This window comes from Protopterus annectens, chromosome 12.part0, assembly GCF_019279795.1.
Source record: "Protopterus annectens isolate FY-2018-M chromosome 12.part0, PAN1.0, whole genome shotgun sequence".
NCBI lineage: Eukaryota > Metazoa > Chordata > Ceratodontiformes > Protopteridae > Protopterus > Protopterus annectens.
In genome coordinates this window covers 633,194,630-633,210,347 of record NC_056746.1, presented here as the reverse complement: position 1 = coordinate 633,210,347, position 15,718 = coordinate 633,194,630, and the positions used below count along the sequence as shown (strand labels likewise).

At 38.1% G+C, this 15,718-nt stretch overlaps 1 protein-coding gene across 1 annotated transcript in view; it reads left to right on the top strand.

The window, feature by feature from the left end:
- Positions 1 to 15,718, top strand: part of LOC122816201 (kelch-like protein 10) — a 67,698-nt gene that overhangs the window by 43,799 nt on the left and 8,181 nt on the right. The gene's annotated exons all lie outside the window — the stretch shown is intronic.

Genomic DNA, 15,718 nt, shown 5'->3' with positions numbered 1-15,718 from the left:
ACTTTATTTACATTCCACAGATGCTTTCAGAAGTTTTATTATTTATTTATTTATGTATGTGTGTGTGTATATATATATATATATATATATATATATATATATATATATATATATATATATATATGGGTCTATATTAGAACATCGAAGTTTCACAACTTTGAATGTTCTAATATTGACTCCTGTTGCGAACACTGAAAATTGTGAAGCTGCGGAACACCAAATTTCTTCTTAGGGAAGGAATTTGGTTGCCCGTTCCTGTGGCTTCGCTATGTTCAGCACTGTGGTGGAAAGTTACGGGTTGGGATCAGGTAAGTGTGTGATTGTGTGGACGTGAGGGTTAGGGCATGGGGTAGGTGAGTTAGGGCGCAGGTCAGTTAAGTGTGCGATTGTGTGGACGTGAGGGTTAGGCTGGGATAGGTGAGTAAGGGTTAGGGCGCGGGTGAGGTGAGTGTGCGATAGTGACGGACCTTAGGGTTAGGGTTTGGGTTAAGGTAAGTGGATAGCTAGTGTTGTGTGTACATTTTAGTGTAGGGTTAGATGTAGGATTTTAGGTGTATGTGTGTGGATTGCTGTTTCCTTGGTGTGTTTGTGTTGTGTGTATGTGTGTCGGAACAGCAAATTCTTTCCCTGGGAAAAAAATCTCTGTTCTGCATGTTCGATATTGTCAGCGTTCACTGAATAGGGGTTGATATTAGAACATTCGATGTTTTAAAAATTCGATATTCTAATTAGACCCACACACATATATATATATATATATATATATATATATATATATATATATATATATATATATATATATATATATAGTGTCTATATTACTAGAACGAACACTTAAATGTTCGAATCTGTAAAGGTCAACCTTTACAGATCGAACACTTAAACGTTTGAAATGGTAAAAACATATATATAAAAAAAAAAACATGTAGAAAGGGTTTCGAACGGGGGCAAGCCCCCCTGAACCCCCCACACCCCCAGCTACTTAAATATACCAACTCCGAGATCGCACTTCAGTGAACTACAGTGTGGAAATGGGAAATTTCCCAGTTCCTACACTATAGGGCGATCTTGGAATTGGTATATTAAAGTGGGGGGGTGGGCGCAGCCCCCCATGTGGGGGCTGCAGGGAGGCTTGCCTCCCTGCTTAAATCCTTTAGTATTTTTTTCTATTGTGTATTTTTTTTTTAATTTTTGTAAAATTTCGATCGCTTAACTGTTCTATCTCTAAAGGTCGACCTTTAGAGATTTGAACATTTAAGCAGTCAAGTGTCTAATATAGACCCTATATATATATATATATATATATATATATATATATATATATATATATATATATATATATATATATGGGCCAAAGACCCATTTTCAGCTGAGGCTCGGGGAGAAAAGCTCCACATTGCTTTGAAAACTGGCAATAGCATGACAGCACATTTCATTTGAGTAACATTTAAAACATATGATATGAAGTTATGACAGAAAGTGCATAGATGCATGAGGTACAATAATAGGTGGATAATGTACATAGTCATTTACATTTCATTTTATTTTTAGACAGAAAATAATGTAATGTAAAACATATTTTACAAGATATAAATAATATGCATTTTTTTTGCAAAAAGAATATCTGATAGTTCTGGAGATGAAAGGATTAGTGATTTGTTATTAACAAAGGAGTAAAGAGGGTAGAAGTAAAAGTGAAATGTTAAAAGTTAGGTTAGGTTATTAGGGAGAAATTAGGTGTGTTATATTAAGAAATTTAGGAGAAAGAATAGTGGGAATGGGATACAGAAGGAGAGGAAAGATGTTGGGAGATGGAAGAAGAGAAAAGCTGCAAGGAGGTTAGAAGGGTGGGGAAAAAGGGGTGAGGAGAGGGACATAAGAAATACAGGAAAGTTGGGATTAGATGTTTGTTGTAGGGCAATGGCAGAACCATGTGTTGACAACATAGTTTTTTAGTGTCAGCTTGAACCTTTCAGTATTTTCTATAGTGGTAATGTTGTTTGGTAGGTTGTTCTAGAGCTTATCTATGACATAATAGTAAAGACGCTGGCAAGCTCTTTTCTTGGGCATATGTACATCTATGAGTTGTCTGTCAGTGGAACGGAGGTCTCTGGTGAAAATGTGGTTATGCAAAATAGATTTTAATGTAGGCAGCTATTAGGTTTGTGTATTATTTTTTGTGCAATAGAAAGCTGAAGGTTGTCAAGATAATGGGAGAATTCTAGCCAGTTTAGCTCTTTGAGAGCATTTCAGTGGTGGGTGTGGTAAGATGAGCCTGTAGCAAATTTACTAATTTTGTAAAAACAAGACTAGAGTTTGGGTTTGAGTGTGTTGTGTACATATGTCTCAACCTCCTAGTGCAAGAAATCTGGACAAAGCCAGACGAAATGGGAGACAAAGGCCCAAAAATAGGAACAGATTTTAAATATTGCTGTTATAAACATAGAAAGTGGCTAGAGTAACAAGATTTGTGTTAGCATACATTTTTTGAAGTATTTGAAGTCTGAAACTGAAATGTATGTCATTATTTAGTGACTTCAGTCCTCAGATCATACCAGTGATTTGCCAGAAAATCACAAATTTTATGAAAAATATAACAAAAATGTGAGGCAAAAATTTGGACATTCTGTGAAAATCTGAACAGTTGAGAGGTATGTTTGTGTATATTAGTAAAAATGGGAGCACCGTATTTGCAAGAGTCTTTTTGGTATTTGGATCCAAAAGGTATTTGTGTCTATAAAGTGTCCCTAGTTTGCAATGTTTCTTTAATAGCATTTTTTTATGTGTTGCTCAAATGTAAGTTTGTTATCTATGGTAATGCCCAGTAGTTTAGTATTTGTTACGATTTCAATCTCTGTTTTGTTATGGGAATAGATTTTGAATTAAGATATGCAAGCTGTAGGTGAGAACAGTAAAAGTTTAGTTTTTCTAGGATTAAATCATAATTGTGCATCGTTTAGCCACAATTCTATTGAGGTAAATGTGGTCTGTGTTTTTTGGAGTAGGTCTGGTATGTTGTTAGAGGAGGAGATGATAGTGGAATCATCGGCGTATTGGATTAGTATGCTGTTGTGGCAGGCAGTGTGTAGATTATTGATGAATATATGGACTAGGAGGGATCCGAGAATAGATCTCTGTAGGACACTAGTTCTGTTAGTCTGGTACTGAGATAGGCACCCTTGCCACTTTACACATTGTTGCCTGTTATGTAGGTAACTGTTAAACCCATAGCTTGGAGGGTGATATAAAGCCTAATGATTCTAACAGCTGAAGAATTTTGTTATGTGAGACTGTGTCAAAGGCCTTAGATAAATATATTAGTAATACAGAGGAGTGTAGGCCGAAGTCACTAACTTTGTTTCAGTAAAAAAGCTATTGTTGTACTGTGTTCTGGCCTAACGCCATGCTGAGTGGGTGTAACATACCAAATTCCTTGGTACTTACCAGTTTTGAGGCCAAAATAATGGGGTGCCACGAATTCCCAAGCGGCAACTTTAATTCCCGATTTTTTTTTATTTATAATTTTAACCTATGGTTGACGTCATCACTCACCGCCAGTGTATCCTGCAATGTCATTAATGTGCAGGGGGATGCATGATGACACCAGCTTTGTGAGGCACTGCCTGACTGCCTGTAGGACTTGGAGACTGTCTGTGTTGGGAGTTTCAAACCTTGGGTGGTGACGTTGCTACTAATAGTTGTGTTGTGTAATGGACTGCCTGCACATCTATACCCCAACACACATTACCCATGTCCAGTCACAGTCAAGATAAGACATGGAATTTTGGGACTGGGTCATGTAGTTGTTTCTTCCTGTTGTTTTTTGAGGTACTAGGAATGGACTCATTATTGTATTATTCTGTGATTTTTATCTGTATTTTGCTAATCCTGGGAATGTTTTTCACTAGGGAGCAACAGTTAGCTGAATAAACTATTCCTTTAGCTTTCTTGGGTGAGACTCATAGCCTCCTATAACTGTTTTATGAAATAATATATGGAATTTAAAGGGATTTCTTTCCTACCATGAAATATTTAGTAAAATATGTAAACGCACACATTTTCTTCTTGCTCCCCCAAGATTTTGAGCAGGTGGTGCACGCCATTGCTTTGGTACCTTATGGCCTCATACTATAATTGTTGTTGCTAATGCCGGCTGTGGTATGTTTAGGTCAGTGGCAGGCAGAATCAGTTCAGTGCAGTTCTGACTGACAGAGGTATATACGGTTAACCCTGTAAAGGTCAGGACTCCTGCTAGTGGCTGCAATGTGAGCTGTAATTATTTATGTTTAAGGAAACGCAAAGGCCGACAGCAACAGACAGTGACAGCATTTGTGGTGGTAACCCCAAGGTTGAAAAGTTATTTTGGTATCTTTATATTTTTATTTCCTTTACCAGTGTTACTTTGTTAAAATAGTATGGAGCATTAACAGTGTTGTGTGTGATCCTAAATGAAGCATTGGAGTAATTTTATTTTGTAGAAACCTGGCTGTCTTGCATTTTTTTCTTGCTCAGGCTTTTTGGATCTGCAGGTGATCAGCATGAAGCTAGTGATAGTGCAATATTGCTCATTTGCAGTATTTAAACTGTAACAGACCTCTAACATTTGGGAGTTTCCCCCAAGTAATTAAAGGATTATTCAATTTTAGTTTGAGAGGCTGTCAGTGATTTGAAGCGAAGTTTGGAGAATGTCATCCTGACTTATAATTCCCCTCTTCAACTATTCTTGATTACCTTGTGACACTTGTGAACAGGAAAAGACAGGTGGATCTTGCATGAGTTCTAACAACTGTGCAGAAAAGCCAGTTCCAAGACTTTTTTGGTCATGCAGAATAGCTGCTTTCTAGATTTTGAAAGCATTTACCACCACATTATGGTTTAACCTTAATCACATCAAGTGATTGTGATCTGCCTTGGTCTATTGTCTCCGCTTTCCTCCCTTTTTTCAATGCTTCACTCCCACCTTTCTCTTTCTATCTCTTCTAAACCTCTATAACTAGAACTGACATTTGTGCATGTTTTATGTAAAATTCTACTCTCTGAAAATGTGTTGTATATCTTAAATCCTGTAATATGTTATTGTTTTGCTGTAATGGAGTAAAGGGTCTACTTCCCCACTGGATTTTCCTGATAAATTTGTCTCTACTATGTGTTGGCAAAATCACTTTAGTAATTCGTGTAGTGGTGTAGGGCAGTAGAGTCATCTAACAGCCTGTACGACATTGTTTACAGATGAGTGAGTGGCTGCACTGTGAACAGCATCAAAAAAGTTTCTGTTAAGTGCTTTATAGTATGGGTGCTTGCACAGATAGACTAACAAGCGAAAAAGCGAGGATATACATATTAGAACTAGAAACACTGAATAAACTATTCCTTTAGCTTTCTCGGTTGAAATGCGTAGCCTTCTATAACTGCTTTATGAAATAATTTATGGAACTTAAAGTGTTTTCTTGCCTACAGTGAAATATTTAGTAAAAATAAGTAAACGCACAAATTTTTCTTCTCGCTCCCCCAAGAATTGTAGCGGGTAGTACACACTGTTGCTTTGGTACATACTTCTCAAACTCTCAGAGCAAGAAATCTGGACAAAGCCAAAAATAATAGTTTGACAATGGCCCAAAAATAGGCACAGATGTTAAATATTATTCCTGTAAACTCAGATAGTTGCTAGAATAACAGGTTTTGCATTACTATGTATTTTATGAGTGTTATGAAGTCTGAAATTCAACTGTCTGCCATTATTTATTATTATTTAGTAACATCAGTCTTCATGTTGGAATTCCACAATTCCATGGGAGTGGGTGGGGTTACATGATTATGTATGCAAATATTATATTAATCAGTGTCCCAATTTTTGTCCAGTTGTACCCATTTTTCTTAGGCCTTTGTCCAGATTTTTGATGTTTCCAGGTTGAAAGGTATGGGTGTAAGGAAATTATTATGGATAAGATGGTTTAGCAGCTGTATATGTATGTATGTCTCAAGCAGTTTGGATAAATGGGAAAGTATAGAGATAGGTCTATAGTTTGTTAGCTTGTTAGATTTACCTCCTTTGTGCAAATGTGTTATGACTGACTTCTTCCAGAGTCTGGGGACATGTGATTCCATAATGGATTGATTAATAAGAATGCTAACTGGATAAGGAATTGAGTCAGCATAGAGTATTAAGTATTTTGGTGGAAGACTGTCAGAGGAAGGAAAATAAGGTTTTAGTTTGAGAAGAAGTGTACGAATTAAAGTAGTAGATATGGGTTGCAGAGAGAATGGAGGTATTGAATTATTTAATGCTTAGGGATATTGCAGGATGTAGAAGAGTTATATATGTCCTTATTGGTGTTTTGAGGGGGGAGATTAATATTAAAGTTAGAATTTCTACTAGCTTTTGAGCCAGTGAGTAATGTAGCTATACTGTTGATCAAGTGGGTATTAAACATATTAGCCACTTCAGTTGGTGTGTGGACCCGGGGTAAAAAGAGATGTGATGGTTTTTCCAGAAAATTTTTGGGTTGTTTTTTTTTTTTGGTTGGTTAATTGCACTGAAATATAGTGCTTTTTATCTGCATTCACTAATTTTTTTGCTTTAATATGTAGTTGCCTATAGTTTTGGAGATTTGAATCGATTCTATGTTTTAGCCAGTCTTTCCATGCTCTGTATCCAATTTGTAACATTTGTTTGGTGGATTTGGTTAGCCAAGGTGCATGACTAGCCTTTGTTCTTTTTGTTCTAAGGGGGCTAAGTTATTGAGGGTGTCTAAGAATAGTTTATTTAAATGCCTGACAGCATCATCTAGTGGTAGTGTTTTTAATACAGACCAGTTGAATGATTTTAGAATGTTATTAAGCAGGTTTTGGCTGAATTTTGTAAGGTTTCCTGATGTTTTGTAGGTATGTGTTTTGGGGTTTTGGGCTGTTCTTCTATAAGTATATGCAGGTAGATGGTCACTTAATGTATTGGGAATAGTACTGGAGTTTAAGTATTTTAGAGGGTCAGAGACAAGGATCCAGTCCAGGGTGGAACTTAAATTATTGTTATGTATTCTAGTAGGAGAGGTACAGCAGTTCAAGGAATTACTCAGGGCTCTCGCACCCCAAGAAGAGGAGGAAATAGGAGGAGTTGAAGAAGAGTGGCAGCGCCTAAAAACAGCATGTGTTAGGACTACAGAAAAGATATGTGGCCGAGCCAGGTATGGAAATAAGGTACATAAGGAAAGCTGGTGGTGGAATGCAGAAGTGCAGGAAGTAATCAAAAGAAAGAAGGAGTGCAGGAAGAAGTGGGAGATTGAAAAGACTGACCAAGCTAGGAAGGACTACTGGTTGGCTAACAAAGAAACTAAGAAAGAAGTTGCAATAGCAAAGAATAGGGCATCAGAGGCACTCTATCAGCTTCTGGAAAGTGACTCAGTAAGGGGCACAAAGAAACTATACCAGGTTGCAAGGCAAAGAGAGAAAGATAAAGAAGATAGTCAGACACCCTTCATAAGGGATTCCAGCAACAACCTGCTTACCAGTCCACAGGACATCAAAGGCAAATGGAAGGAGTATTTCCAGCAGCTTCTGAATGAAGAAAATCCCACAGAAGAGGTACTGCCCCAGAAACAGCCTACAATGAGAGTAAAAGAGGAGCCCAGCTTAGAAGAAGTAAGAGCAGCACTAAGGAAAATGAAGTCAGGGAAAGCAGCAGGCTCAGATGAGGTCACATCAGATATGATAAAGATGCTGGGTGAGCTAGGGGAGAAATGGCTCCTGAGGGTACTAATTGTAGTGTGGAGAGAAAGGTGTATTCCCAATGACTGGAGAATAAGCATACTCGTGCCAGTGTACAAGAACAAAGGGGACATCCACAACTGTGGACAGTACAGAGGCATCAAACTCCTACCACATTGCATGAAAGTTCTGGAGAGGGTGATTGATAAACGGATACGCAGAATAGTAGAATGTAAGATGGGAGATGAACAGTTCGGATTCAGATCAGGATGCAGCACAACTGACCCGATGTTTTCATTGAGACAGATACTTGAGAAGAAACTAGAGAAGAGGAGAGAGTCAAACTGAGCTTTCCTAGACTTGGAGAAAGCATATGACAAGGTCCCAAGAAAGCTGATCTGGGCAGTACTGCGGTGGTTTGAAGTCCCAGAAACATTGGTAGAATTAGTACAGGCTATGTACAAGGACCCAGTGACTCAAGTACGAACAGTATTTGGCCTCACTGAGGGGTTCCCAGTGGGAGTGGGTGTACACCAGGGTTCAGCTCTGAGCCCACTGCTGTTCATACTGGTAATGGACTACATCAGCAAACATGTTGAAGGGGTCAGAGCAACAAAGCTGCTGTATGCAGACGATGTGGCAGTACAGGCAGACTCTGATCTAGAACTTCAGCAAAGGATAGGAGAATGGAATGCAAATCTGAAGGCACATGGGATGAAACTAAGCACAGATAAGACAGTGGTAATGGCAGCAGATTGGGGAAATCAGAAGAAGCTGATAATAGAGATAGATGGGAAGATAGTGGAACAGGTAAACAGCTTCAAGTATCTGGGGGGGTGGTCGAGGAGAAGGGTAGTCTGAATGAAGAGGTCAAAGCTAGAATCAGAGGGGCTGCAGCCAACTGGCATAGAGTATCAGGTGTAGTATATGACAGAAGAATGCCAAAGAAGCTGAAAAGTAAGGTGTGCAAGACAGTGGTGTGACCAGTACTACTGTATGGTACAGAAACCTGGGCAGTAAAGGCAGAACAGTTGAAGAAGCTAGAGGTGATGGAAATGAAGTGCCTGAGAAAGGTGGTAGGATGCACACTGCAGGACAGGTGAAGAAATGAGGACATAAGAGCAGAAGCCAAAGTAGCTCCAATTGCAGAAAAGATCAAAGAAAACAGATTACGATGGTATGGCCACATGTGTAGAAAAGCAGAAAACAATCTGGTGAGGGAGATTTGGGACAGACAGGAAGAAGGTAAGAGGAAGCGAGGGCGTCCAGCAAAGAGGTGGATGGATTGTGTGAAAGAAGATCTGCGACAGTCAGGCATGAGTGTTGAAGAAGGCAGAAGAGTGGCACTGAATCGAGAGAGATGGCGACAGTTAATACGATACCCTGACCCCATGTAAATGGGAAAAAGGGGATGATGATGATTCTAGTAGGAGAGGTGATGAGTTGTTTAAAGCCATAGAGATTAATGGTGTTTCTCAATGAATCATTAGATAGATTTGCCAATTGATATTGACATCTCCCATGATTATTGTTTCATTAGAGATGTTTTGGATATCCAAGAAAGAATGTCTTCTAGTATAGGGATGTTTTGTCCTGGGGTATATACACTACTGCAATACAGAGTTGTTTAACATTGTTTTTTTCAATGATGCAAGTAGAATTTCAGCGTTGCCAAGGGTGGGAATAAAGAGGTAGGACTGTATAGATGTTGGGATAAATTAGATCAACACCTCCTGCTTTTTAGTTGATTCTATCATTTCCCAGAATGTTATAGCTATGTGGGAGGATTCCTATGTCGTTGATGTGTGGTTTTAACCAAGTTTCAGTCATAGCTATGATGTCTGGGGAGTACTGTGATAGCCAGGAGTGAAATGTGGTTATTTTGTTACAGATGCTGCTAATATTTTGGGTGACAAGTATCACATTCTTTGTGGATAGTGTTTGAGGGAGGGGTGTGATTTTGAGTGGGTCAGGATTGGGGTGGATGTCACCACATTGTCCTAAGTTATTAAGTAGAGGGAATTGTTTTTATAGTTATTTAGTGTTTTGCACATAGATTAAGTAAGTTGTAGCTGTGGAGTGGGTTCTAGGCAAAAGTTTAAGATTTTTCACTTTGAAAAGTAAAGTATGTTAAGGTTGGTAAGGCTTGCTGATATGTTAGAAAAGCTACTCGGCTAAATTTCATTGTGACTTTATAGGGTGGGTGATTTTGAAGCTAGATCTGCTTGTAAGTAATTGATGAATGTTGTATGTGTTAATAGTATAAGGGCAACAATTATGTGCAAGGTGAGAAGGGTAGTATAATTATGTTCTGACATTTTGTATTATGCACTTAAGAAAGGTTATGAGGAAGGAAATCAAATTGTGTGTGTATAGAAAAGCAAAATATGTGTGGAAATAGGGTAAGGGAATGTTCAAGTGATATAGGTCAATGTTTATGTGAGAGGTAAATATGTTAGGTGTAGGGTTAATAATTAGAAGTTAGAGGATAGTCTAGGATTAGTTGACAAGAGATTAGAGGTAGAACCTTAGAATAAATGTAAGTGAAGAGGGTAGGGTGGGAATGGGGGTAGGGTAGGGGAGCGAAGTGAGCCTGAGCGTAGCAAGTATATATATATATATATATATATATATATATATATATATATATATATATATATATATATATATATATATATATATATATACACATATACATACATACACACATACATACATGCATGTGCACACACACACACACACACACACACACACACACACACACACACACACACACACACACACACACACACACACACACACACACACACACACACACAAAAAAAACACACATACACGTATATGGTTGCAATCCAGAGGAGCTAACAGTCAAATAAGTGAATCATGTTTAGTAATGTAAAAAAAAGTGAATATTCAAATGAGCAAAAGTTCTGAATGCATTTTTTACTGGTAGCTTTTTGAGTGAGATCATGGTGCAGGAAGGTAAGGGAATTTGCCCTTATCTCTCTATTATGCAATCTTGGAATTGGTAGACATAATTAGCAGGGGGTGTGGGGGTGGGTACATGGGGGCTTTCCCCCCTGCAAAAATATCACTTTTAGTTTGTGCAGTTTTTGAGCAAGATTAATAGGCATGTGTTGAGTCTGGTGGTGTGTCTGTGTTTCCACTTGTAGATCAGAATATGTATGTACCTTTAAGAAGCTTTCCATGAGTTTGCACATGTGTATAAACACAGACCATGTGCAAGCTGATTACCATTTTATAGAGAGATGTTGAAATGTAAGCATGCATTTGTGTGTTAGCCTGTCAATCAGTCTGTTTATATTCTATGCTGTTGCTATTCATCCTGATGTGTTTCTGTATAATAAAGCATATAAACGAACTACCCTGCCTGTTAATCTTGAATCATAACATAGGATGAAGGACATGGTGTCGGAATGGGATCCAGAATCAACACCAAGAGGCACTCAGTTAATGTTGGAGGAATACAGAGGAATGGATCATCCCTACTGCACGTATGAATTACAAAACAGGTCAGAAACAAATTCTAGGTACTAAACCATGCTTAAATGATTTCATACTTAAAGAATATAAAATTAAGCACTCAGAATGCTCAAAACAAAATTCTAGTTAAATGAAATATCTGAAAATGTGACATATTGCTAAAAATATATGAAATAGTCACAAAAATGTTTGAAACAATGTCTGGATCACATAAAATGTATAAAATAAGGAAATCAACCACATTTTACACTATGTACTGCGTTTTGCATTAATTAAAGTGATTTAAAATACAGCCATTTCAAAGCATATTTCACAAATTACAGTATTTCAAAGAGTTTATTGTGCACTTGAATGTTATTACAAGTAACTGGTGTGTGTGCATGTTCATACATAATTACAAGGGCCGTATTTGCAGTGTGTTTCAGCATACTTTGCTAGCATGGCAGAAGGCTTTCGTAGACCAGCTCCACTTGTCTTTGATAATATTATTGCAGAGAACTGGAGAGTGTTTGAGCAAGAGTACAATATTTTCATACAAGCAGCATTTTCTGACAAATATGGATGTACAAATGTATTTATTCTGCTTAATTTAGCATTTTCAGAAGCCATAGAAAGAGAGTGTTCATTTGTGTATGCACCTGCAGGGAGGGGAAAGACCACTATACAGTGGTACCGGCTGAAACAAGGAAAGACCCCAAGTGCTTAAAATGTAAATTTAGAGAAATGCGTAACCCCAAATGACTATTACAATGGAAAGACACTTATTTTACACAAGGGATCAAAAGCCTAGTGAAGCTTTTGCAACATATATAACTGACTTAATAAACAAAGCTAAAACATGCAGATTTGGTGATTTAAGGGATGAACTAATAAAAGGCAGACTTGTGTGTGGTATTAAAGATGATGCTGTGAGAAAGATTTTGCTTTGAGACAGTGATTTAACTTTGAATAAGGCCATAGAGATTTGTCAAATACATGGGCTCACAGAAAGCACACAAATATGCTTATAAATGAGAAATGCATGCTGCCATTATCTTCTAGTGCTAATGTTGATAGTATGCAGCATGTGGTTAAAAAACAGGCCCCATGGGAAACCCCATAGCTTTCTACCAAATTCCAGAGCACACACAGTCTCAGTGAAGCACAAGGGTGAGTTAGCAAACTCAAAGCATGTGCCCTCACCAAGCCTTATAGTCAACTGTCATAATTGTGGTGGTAATCATGTGTCTAAAAGAGAAAAGTGAATAGCTTTTGGTTAGCAGTGCCACAGATGTAAAAAGTGGAATCATTTCCAAAGATTGTGTTCATCAGAAGTGACTCATTCTTTTATTAAAATAGAACATTCAAGGAAACAATCTGATCAATTAGAAAGCTGTGGCCCTACTTTTTATGTTTATGGTGTGTCCGTGCTTAATGAAACAGTCACTACAGTAGACTTATACTGTCTGGATAAATGGAAGACCCATAGAGCTTAAAGATGACACAGATTCAAAGTGCAATGTTATGTCAGCAGAAACATTTATTAGAGTATGTGCTGGTGAGAAGTTTGATTTGGCAAAGTGTGTGAAGTTTTTTGCTTATGGTGATGAAGAAATTCAAACCAAAAGTTTAATAGTGCTTTCATGTTACTCTGCTGAGAACAGCTATGACTTGCAATTGTATGTAGTCAAAAGGCACTTACAGTCATTATTAGGCCTCAGAGACAGTTTGAAAATGGGACTGCTTTCATTTAAAAAAGAAGTTCACCATGTAAGCTTGAAAAACAACTGTTCTAAATTTGTCCACTCTATTTTCTTTATCTATGCTGATCTTTTCAAAGACAAAGTAGGCAAACTCCCAGTTGTGTACTCCATAAAGTTAGACCCAAAGTCAGTCTAGTTGTCAAACCAGCCCGGAAAGTTCCAGTAGCTAAGTAGAACAGAGTCAAAGCTGATCTAGACAAAATGGTGCAGCAAGGTGTGATTTGTCCAGTAGAACAACCAAATGAATGGGTATCTTCCATGTTGCTAGCTCATAAGAAAAGCTCAGATGATATCAGAATATGTATTGATCCATGAGACTTGAACAAAGCACTAAAAAGACCTCATCATCCAGTGTGTACAGTCAAATAAGTCACTGCTCTTATGCCAAAAGCCACTGTTTTTTCTGTCTTAGATGCAGAAAGTTCATTTTGGCAAATTTTGCTTGACCAAAAATCTTCATTACTAACCACTTTCAGTTCTCCTTTTGGCAGGTATAAATTTTTGAGAATGCCATTTGGTTTAAATTCTGCCAGTGAAGTCTTCCAGCATGCCATGGAACAATTATTTTCTGGTTATCTGTATGTTATTATACTAGCTGATATTCTTGTAGGAGGTATGGTGAAGCCAAACATGATAGAAACCTCAAAAAAGTTCTGGAGAGAGCACGTGAAATGAAACTTAAGCTGAATCCTCAGAAGTGTAAATTCAGGGTACGAGAAGTTACTTATGTTGGTCATTTGTTTAGTTCAGGCTTACGACCAGATCCTTCCAAACAAACAACAATTCTTGAGATGCCAGCTCCAGACAATATTTAAGCCCTACAACATTTTCTTGGCATGGTTAACTACCTAGACAAGTTAATTCCAGACTTGAGCCAACTTTCAGCACCACTCAGAGAGTTGAGACACAAACATGTATCCTGAGCCTGGTTAGAACAATACTAAAAAACATGTAATGTCCTGAAACACAGAATTGCCAGTCCACCAACTCTCAGATACTAGGATGTTCACAAACCAGTAACTCTTTCTTGTGATGCTTCTAAGTTTGGTCTAGGTGCAGCCATTCTTCAAGAGGGTAAACCAGTAGGCTATGCACTGAGAACTCTAACCCACACTGAGATGCAGTATGTGCAGACAGAGAAAGAACTCTTGGCAAATGTGTTTGCATGTTCAAAGTTCCATTATTACATTTATGGCCGACTTATTCAAATCAAAACTGATGACCACCCTCTAGTTACTATTTTGAGAAAGCCTATGCATACAGCTCCTGCCATATTGCAATGCATGATGTTGAAATTGCAAAAGTATAATTTCAGTCTTGTCTACACAAAAGGCAAATGTCTTTATCTTGTTGATACATTATCCAGATCACCCAGAAATACCACTGAACAGCATGAAAATGAGTACCTTGACTTTGAAGTCATGGAAGTGAGCAATTTCTCTTCCACACATCTTGATGAGCTTAAAAGTCACATAGCTTCAGATCCAATTCTTCAGAAGCTTAACCACTTTATCAGTCGAGGATGGCCATCAAAGCAATCTTGTTTACCTGTAGACCTGCAACCTTATTTTGCTTACAGAGATGAGATTTTGTTTGACAATGGTATCATCATGAAAGGTCCAAAAGTGATTGTTCCAAAATCTTTGCAACAAGAGTATATTACCATCTTGCATTGTGGCCACCCAGATACTGATTCTACCAAAAGAATGGCGAGAAGATTAGTATTTTGGCCTTCTATGTTCTGTATGAAATAGTACTAAGCCACATCAACAGAAAGAACCACTTCACCTAAACCAGATTCCTGAACTACCATGGTCGACAGTAGCTACAGACATTTTCAAATAGAATGGTCAACATTACGTGGTGTTAGTAGACTCTTATTCACATTGGGTCGAGATTGACCTACTTCCTAATCTAGCATCCAGTACTGTCCTTATTAAGTTGAAGTGTCATTTTGCAGTCCATGGTAGTCCGCACAAAATTATTTCTGACAATGGTACACAGTTTACAAGCCAGCAGTTCAAGAGATTTGCTGAAGAGTGGGACTTTATTCATGTTATGAGTAGCCCTGAGTACCCACAGTCAAATGGTTTGGCAGAATGTGCAGTTCAAAGTGTGAAACAGTTATCAGAGAAGTCAAAATGAGACAATAGTGATGTTTTTCTGAATATCCTGAATCTCAGAAATGTTTCTTGTGATAAACATATTGGTTTACCTGCAAAAAGGCTTTTGTTGAGGCAAACCAGAACCACACTACCAATCAGCATCAGTCTGTTGGTTCCCTGTGCTAAGAACAACAAAGCGATGAAAGCTCAACTTATGAAAAGGCGTTTGTCCCAGAAGTCCTATTACGATAAGACCAGCAAACCAATCAATCCATTACGCGAAGGGGAAAAAATGAGGATGCAAATGTCCAAAGGTTTTGGTAGGATTGGAGTTATGAAAAGTGTATGTCCAGAGCCAAGACTGTACATTGTGGAATCACAATGAGCTGAATTTAGGCAGAATCGGAAACATTTAGTACCGGTGTCCGAGCCAATATTGCAGCATCTTGCCTATGATAAAGACTGTCAGAGTGAGTCATCCAGTGTTCCAGTTCCAGAGGACATTCCAGTAAATATCCCTGTTCCTGAGAAGATTCCCGAGAGTCTTCAAGCAGATTGTTCACCAATGACTGTCCCTGTTGTTAAACCAAGTCCTAATTGCTATATCACTAGATCAGGTTGTATTTCCAGACCATGTTCCAGATACACAGCAACATGGCCATGAAT